Here is an 8,466-nt window from a genome sequence, read left to right on the forward strand (position 1 = left end):
AGCGTGTTTCTGCTTCCACTCAAAATGGGCATTTTCAAAATGATATAATAAATGATCTGTGGGGTATTTTGAGCTGAAACTTCACAGACACATTCTGGGGACACCAGAGACTTTTATTACATATTGTAAAAATGGACATAATATGTCTCCTTTAAAGCTTTATCCCATAGCTGTGGTTATTTTTATTTGGTGAATCTGCTGATAACCTGCTAGTACCCTAGCATCGAAGTAGTTGCCCAACCCTACAAGCATATAACATTTAATGAAAAACAGCATTGTATCCCCACAGAGACTAGAAATGTTACATTTCTATCATAAAAACCACACAGTTATTGCAACAATATGCTTTAACATGGTACCCTACAGTGTTCTGCACCACAAACACCATGTCATAAAATACACATGGAAACTGTGAAAGCCTTATGTTCTCTGATATTTTCGTCTGGATTTTATTTGACCGTTGAATGTACTGCGTTTCGCTCCTGCTTCGAAAATACATTTATAACTGACAAACCTTTTTTTTTTTTTTTTTTTTTTTTGTAAGCGCTAACTAAAGTGGTATCAATGATATCAAGTAAAAAATTGACCTTACAGGTGCTGGTCGTAGACTGTTGGTATTTAAAGATCAGTTAGCAAACATGTTTAACTTTCTACCTGATTGTATTCTATTACAGTTTGCTTAATTTTATCAGCGTGCACTGCATACCAACGAACTCTGTTTTTTGAGAGTCATAATGCCATACTATTGAGACATTAGCTGTTGCAATGGCTATTTCAGGGAAAATATTTGCTTTTGTGTGTTCATGCATATGTGGCTATTCATGTCTAAACATGGAAATTATAAAGTGAGGACCAGAAAAAGAAGGTAGAAGTGAATTAAAAAAAAAAGTGACTGGTACAACACTGAATTTGTTAGAAGCAGCATCTGCAGTGTGCCACAGGTTCAGCTGCAGTCACTGCGTCAGACAAAATATCTGAGCGCATGGCAGCCTGTATGCAGATAGTTGTGAATGACACTCCTATCGTGAACATGTTGTGTTTTTCCACTCAATGTCTTTGTACTGTATGTGTCGTGGTGAGTTTTGACATTTGTGCGCACCTGAAGAGTGGTTGTACAGTGTAAATTTCTGCTTGATTCAGTAGTACACATGCAAGCATGTCTGTGTGCATAGAAATTGTCTATATTTATCAAAGCAGTCTGCCGAAGGCTTCACTTGTGAATATTTAGACTACCGTTAAAAATCTGGGGCCAGAAAGATGACAGAAAAGACATTTGTAACTAGGGCTGCACGATAAATCGAAATGGAATCGAGATCGTGATTCGACAGAAGCTGTGATTGTCATGCGTATCTTTCAGTGAAGCACGGTTCTGTGATCAGCAGTACCCAGGAAATGCCTATCGCTGCAGCTGAATAAACAGAAGATTCAACTGCTTTCATTGATTCAACGTGACTAATAAACACACGACTACGGCAATATACAGTTTATCTGAGTTGTTATTATTATAATTTTCATTAAAATAAAGTATATTTATAATGCAATGCCTTTATCACTGCTTAAATACTATGAAATATGTTGCGTGCTTTATTCTGTGTAAGAAGCCACATCATCTCACAGAAGGATTTATTTCAAACACTCGACTGACGTTATGAAGTGAGTTTGGAGTAAAAACATGTTATTAAATGTGGTATTTTCACAGAGGGTGCAAAAAAATCAAAATATTGAGAAAATCGCCTTTAAAGTTGTCCAAATTAAGTCCTTAGCAAGGCATATTGCTAATCAAAAATTAAGTTTTGATATATTTACGGTAGGACATTTACAAAATATCTTCATGGAACATGTTCTTTACTTAATATCCTAATGATTTTTTTATAAATATACCCAGCGACTTAAGACTTAAGTTTTGTGGTCCAGGGTCACATTTATAATGTGTTTATGAACTTTCTATTCATAAAAGAATCCTAAAAAAAATGTATCATGGTTTCAACAAAAATATTAAACAGCAAAACTGTTTTTTTAAACATTGATTAATAATAAGAAATGTTTCTTGAGCACCAAATCAGCATATTAGAATAATTTCTGAAGGAGTATGAGTCTGCAGTAAATGGCTGCAGAAATTTAGCTTTGTCATCACAGAAATAAATTACATTTTAAAATATATTAAAATAGAAAACAGTCAGTTTAGATTCTAATATTTCACAATCTTACTTTTTATTACTTTTTTATTTTTACTGTATTTTTTTACTGTAATTAATTTTTTCTGTAATTCCAGTGTTTGTGAAACATAAAAGACTTACTTCAAAAACATTAAAACTTTTGGATGGTAGTGTATGTATACAGAAATTATTTAGCACAAACTTTTTGCTGTTTTGATAAATAGTTGAATGGAAAAAAAAATGATTCTGAGGTCAGGTCTGCATTTGCTAATATCCAAACTGAAATTTAAACAGTAATATTAAGATTAGAAATGTCTGATGATCATTTAGGCAACAATTTCAACACAGCACAATGAGTTGCAATTTTCAACATATGACTAAGCTTGCAGTACGCAGTGATTTGAGGAAGCAATGATTCTTGCTTACCAATTCAAGTGCTCATATGAACTTGTGAATTATTTAATTTGACAGTTTAATTTCTACACTGGTTGATCCTGGGATTTTGTAGGTCAGTGGATAAATGAATGGATCAGCATGTGAAAATGAAGTATGACTCGTTGGTCTAGCAGTAACGATTTGACTTTAAGTATGAAGGCCTCTTAACTGTCCTCATATGACTTTATTCAATAAACCAAAATTACAGCTTACAGACAATGTATGTGAGGAGTGAGCTATGTTGCTAGCATTTTATCGTTGTTGCGATTTCACTGGAATTGCGCCGTAAAAAAGTGATAGATTGGATTGTGTGTCTGAAAGCGATGTGCTGGACAGAACATTACAGCGATACTTTCCTCTACTGATGACAACCGCATTTTTTACTGCATTGGATTGCCACTCATTGGATATTAAATAAGATACTTTTATTATATAATCTAATATTTGTTATGAAAAAATATGTATCTATATTATCTGTATTATGTGAATCCCTGCTGCAATTTACTTAATAATGTGGTGAAGACAAAATTGGCAATGGCAAAAAAAGGTGTCCCCAGGCTCCCCACCATAAACTACGTCTGGTTTTTGCTGCTTGCCCAGACATTGCATATGGTTTAGTGCCTAGCCTTAATAAATGTTTGAAGTCAGTTTATTATACATAATATGCCGTTTCCTGCCTTGCTGACAATGTGAGTCAGCAAACTTCTAATGCAGCTTAAGAAACACACAGTGGATAAATAATGTTATGAGCGCTCTGCCACCCAGAATGCCTCAGGGAGAGAAAATGGTGCACCGAAGCCAAATGTGTGCAGAGTTCAGCCTCATTTCACCAAAAAAAACAGTGCTGTCAATGTGGAAAAACCAGCTCCAGAAATGCAGCTAAAAAAGACTGAAAGAACCAAACCTCAAGCCACATTTAAACTAGCAGTGTTTAGGACACTCCGGAGTAACAGATCTGGATTTGGAGAGATTTTTGTGTTGGATGTGGACCACTTTTTCACCACTGAAATGTCCATATTTGTGAATGAGTTCTCTAGGTCAAACCCGGGTGAAATATTATGAGCTTAAGAGAAATTTGAAAAAAACCGCTTTCTGCTTTTGTGGATTGAAATTAATGCGATTTCAGATTATTAGATAATATGGAACTGAATTGTCAGCCCTTTCACTGCCAAAACATTACGACTTGTCTAAAGACAGTGTGTCTAAAGACACATCTTTTTCACCATCACCTGACCAATTAATACTAGCACTTACCTATTCTATTCGTTTTGGTCTAATTTATTTATAAAAAAATAAAAAAAACTTGCTATGTGCACTGTGCTAGACTAACTGAGACTTGTCACTGCACTTGTATATTGTTGCTCTCTCGTTGGTCTGATTGCTTCTACTTTGTAAGTCGCTTTGGATAAAAGCATCTGCTAAATGACTAAATGTAAATGTAAATTACTTCCGAGCTCAATAATCAACATTCATTTGCTTTCTTTCTCTCTTGATATCTGTCTCACTGTCATTCATGTCCTTAATGCTGCTTATACTCTTGGCAAACAATAGTGCTTTTGTGTTAAAGGAGGAGATGGGACCCAAAAAACAAGTTTTGCTGATGACATCACTCTCTAAGCTTAAAAAAAATCTAGGTGTATTCTATCTGATCAGAAAGATGTCAAACAGTGCAATGGTTTACGGTGTTTGCATTGGGTGGTTACAGTTATTAAACTGAAGAGCATTGGTATTGCATATTTTTGTTCAAGTTTCGGGTCGGTCTTTAAATTACGCTTACCAAGGCTGTATTTATTGATCAAAAATACAGTAAAAACAGTAATATTGTGAAATATTTTTACAAATTAAAATACACTTGCTTTTTCAATAAACTTTTAAATTTGAATTTTGTTCCTGTGATTGCTAAGCTGAATTTTCAGCAGCCATTACTCCAGTCTTCAGTGTTGCATGATTCTTCGGAAATCATTCTAATATGTTGATTGGGTGCTTATGAAACATTTTGTATTGTTGTCAATATGGAATACAGTTGTGCTGATAAATATTTGTTATATTTTTCATGATTATTTGATTGATAGAAGTAAAAAAAACAGCATTTATTTAAAACAATTTTAATATTTAAATTAATATTTATTTTCTTTTATTCGATCATTATGTTTTTTCAAAACTTTTGAATGGTAATGTATATGACACCTGTCTGAATTTAGTTTTGACCCAGTGTGCTTACTAATGCAAAATATTTAACTGTTTGAGAGAGTATTTTACGGTGAATTTGTCTGGCAAATTAGTGCTAAGTAATACAGCCACACATTCTGAATTTTATGTGTGTATGTGCATGAATGAGGATTGAGACGTCACAATCCTGCTCTTTCCTTATTGTGCCTTTTGAGTAAGATACTATGAACCATCCACATGGGCTGTGTTTTTTTTTTTAAGATGTGTGTGTGGGTGTGTATTTGACCCTCACCTGCATGAGAAAGTGCAGTTGGGGGCCCCCTTTTGGGGGTTATTGTATTATTTACACAGATATAAATCATGAGAATATAGATGGATAGAGTCAGGAGAGCGGGATTGTGTCTGCTTAACATAGTACTGTAGCTTCTTTTAGTGAAGTACGGCAAGCAGAATGGGCCAGAATGAATCTCGAGGTGACTGTAAGATATATGGCTGCTTGTGTCCAGGAGAGGGAAGTGTAACACCATTTCCACATGACGTACCACGGCATGAGTGTGTTCCGGGCATATCAGGATGCCGACGTGCCAAACATTAATTTTTGTAATAGTTTACATAAAGAATATCAAGAGATTAAATTATTGTGAAGGCAATCAGGAGTGAATAGAATGTGTGAGAGTAAAGCGCACACAAAATTTTGTCTGTCGCTGATTAGAGCCTATCAAAGTGGGCCGTCAGAGGTCTCCTCCGCCGCAGTCTCCACGTGTCCCCCCTTTTCTCTCATCTCCACTTTACATCTCCCCAATTCCTTTGCCTTCTGTCATTCTCGTTCCTCCTTCTCTCTGTTTTCTTCCTCGTTTCCCTCTGTTGTGGCCACGGTGCTAGCCAGGCGGTATCGAATGCAAGCCAAGCACATCATATTTTCATGTGTTCATGCCTCTTTTTTATCCTCTGCCCTCCCTTTCTCGATATTCTCAGTCTCTCTCTCTCTCTCTCTCTCTCTCTCTCTCTCTCCGTGCTGCTCCCCCCCTCTCTCCCTATTCTTTCTCTAGTTCCCTCCCTCCTGCTCCAATCTTCAGTTCAGCTAGAGAAAGAGAGGGAGTGAGTGAGGGAAAGAAAGAAAAAGAAAGAAAGAGTGAGTGGAATAATGGTGAGCGACGAGGGGAATTTCAGAGCTTGGAAACTATTTTCTTCCACCGAAACAGAGAAAAGCTCACGGGTAAGGAGATTTCTGAGATGAAAATCTCTTCTTTTTCACCGTCTAACTATCTCTCTATACTTTTTATTTCTCTCCCTCTCTTCTTTCTCTCAGGGGGTAGTGGGCCTCTTGCGCTAACTGGTGTCAGCTGTTGCAGGAAATGAAGGGATCACTTCTATCCCAGTCTTTCTCTTCCGCTCTCTCTCTCTCTCTTTCTCTTTGAGCCTGACTTTTCATGAGATTCGTATCCCTCTAAACACGGCAGAGAGAAGGGCCCGCTCACACAGAGAGATGAATGGAACTAAGGAACACCCGTTTCACAGCTATTTATTTTCGCCGCTTTTTGACTCTGTAGATCAGATGTTCCGCCTGTTTTTTCCGCCTCGGGATGGAATACGCACCCGCCGCACATGTGACACAGGGTGAGAGACGGTGCATGCGTGTGCGCGAACGACCCCACCCCCTGTTGCTGATCTCTCATCTTATAGCCCTCTGGGTAGAAGTCTGGTGTGTGTTGCCGGTGTCGTGGCCCTGCCTCTCTCGCTCTCTTTTTCTCTCTCTTTTTCTTTCTCTCTCTCATCCCCCATTCAGTTTTCTGTCCTATAGGCTGATTAATCCGGATACCTTTTCTCCCCAGATTCTTTGTTTCCTTTGTTCGCGTTTTCCTTTTTCAGCAGTGCTCTGTGGCCGTTTGAATTTCCCACCTTTTTTCGATCTCTCTCTCTCTCTCTCTCTCTCTCTCATTCTCTCTCTCTCTCTCTACTGTGCGGTTCTCGGCTCCAGACGGCAGGCAGACATCAGCCTGTCAGCGTCCTATATCGTGTCTTTTTATTTGCTCTTCCCTTTGAATTTTTGTATTTAGTGGCTTCATTTGGATGAGCAACGTAAAAAGCGTTCTTTTCTGTCTCTCCTTCTCTGTCCTCTCAGGCATGCGGAGGACCGCAGCACCCAGTCAGTCACTGCAGCCAGCTCGGTGAGTTCACTCCCTTCTCTCAGTGCGTGTGTGTGATTTATACGAGAGCCGACGTGACCCGATAGTATCCATATGTGTTGCACTGTTCTCGTGGTTACATCATGTCTGTTTTATAATTGACTTAAAACCTCATTGCGCACATGCGAATGTCTCTTCTGCAGCAATCCGTATCGGTGAACGGAAAGACAGGTGCTCGATTCGTCTAACGTGCAATGTGTGTGTGTGTGTGGCCGGTGAGAGAGGTCTGTGTGTGGCGCCACTTCTCCACGCATGTCCTCGTCCGCTGCGCGCATGTGTGTTTGCTCGTGAGACCCAATGTCTTTGTGTGCAGTCCATGCTGATGGGCGTGTGTGTAACTATGTTGTGTTGCTTTAAAGTGTCCGATCGCAGTAAATGTGGAAAGGATGCTGAATTAAAGACGACGGATGGGACATCAGAATGGCGATCGCTCGGTTCTCCGCGCCACACCGTGCCTCTCTCCTTCCCTGAGACCCTAACTTGTGACGTTCTGCTTCGATGTCCACGGGTTGGGTTCTCGGGAGCTGTGAGAGGCACTCAGTCGTCCGCCTATCCAGGAAGATCCACGGCAAGAGAGATCGTTCGAGCAGATTAAGTGGGGACGGAAGGACGGACAGGAAGAGAGACACGAGATATGGATGAGTGAGAAGGTGGCGCAGTGTGGGCCTGTGCATTCGAGAGTTGAATGGATGAAAGATGAAGAAAGAGAGAGTGAGGGATCTGGGTTTTTAGGTTGGGGTGACGTTGGGCCAATCGAGGGTTTGGCCGAAACAAAGCGTATGTTTAGACTGTGAGTCAGGACACTGAAATGGCTGTGTGCGTGCATGTCTGTGCCACAGCATCTGTTACACCCTCGTTCCGCACCCATATTTGTGTGCGTCTTTTTGTGTGTCAGTGCATTTCTTTCCTTACAGGAAGTCCTCTTAGATGGATGTGTCCGGTGTGACTTTATGCATGCATGTGTGTTTTATCCACCAGTTTGAGAGCAGCACAAAGTACTGTTGAGAGCGTGACATCGATAGCTCGGTACACTTGTGTTTGACCTCATACAAACCTTCATCGACATAAAAAATAATCGCATGTGTTTTCTTGTTATTTTCAACCATAGGCTAAATCTCCCTGAGTGTGTGCGTGGGGTGGTTAAAAACTGCGACTTGTTGACCGACATACTGATTTGTTAAGTGTAAATATAGCGAACGATTGTTTACAGCAGCGTATGTTTCATTAGCGTGATGCCCGCAGGATGTTAATGGCATAAAATAGACAGATACCTCGAGTGTGGCTGCAGCAGAATCGGATTTTGTGTGTGTGTGTGTGTGTGTGTGTGTGTGTGTGAATACAGTGATGGACAAAAATATTGGCAAAGAATTTGAGAACCAAAATTGTGGAAAAGCATGGACAGTCTCAAAGCTCCAAGTCAATCGCCAGAGATCTTAATGCTCCTGTGACCACTGTGCGCAACATTGTCATGAAGTTTACAGCCCATTGCACTGAAGCTAATATCCCTGGATGAGTATGAA

General features: G+C 39.5%; 1 long non-coding RNA gene across 2 annotated transcripts in view; it reads left to right on the top strand.

Moving 5' to 3' along the window:
• The window catches only part of LOC107681259 (uncharacterized), an 89,798-nt gene that overhangs the window by 76,931 nt on the left and 4,401 nt on the right, over positions 1-8,466 (top strand). For both annotated transcript variants that reach the window (XR_001633234.1, XR_001633233.1), the window contains one exon: positions 6,883-6,928. This is a non-coding gene — a long non-coding RNA (uncharacterized LOC107681259). The remainder of the gene's footprint in view (positions 1-6,882; positions 6,929-8,466) is intronic.

Source organism: Sinocyclocheilus anshuiensis, unplaced genomic scaffold (genome assembly GCF_001515605.1).
Source record: "Sinocyclocheilus anshuiensis isolate Anshui unplaced genomic scaffold, SAMN03320099.WGS_v1.1 scaffold1495, whole genome shotgun sequence".
Lineage (NCBI taxonomy): Eukaryota > Metazoa > Chordata > Actinopteri > Cypriniformes > Cyprinidae > Sinocyclocheilus > Sinocyclocheilus anshuiensis.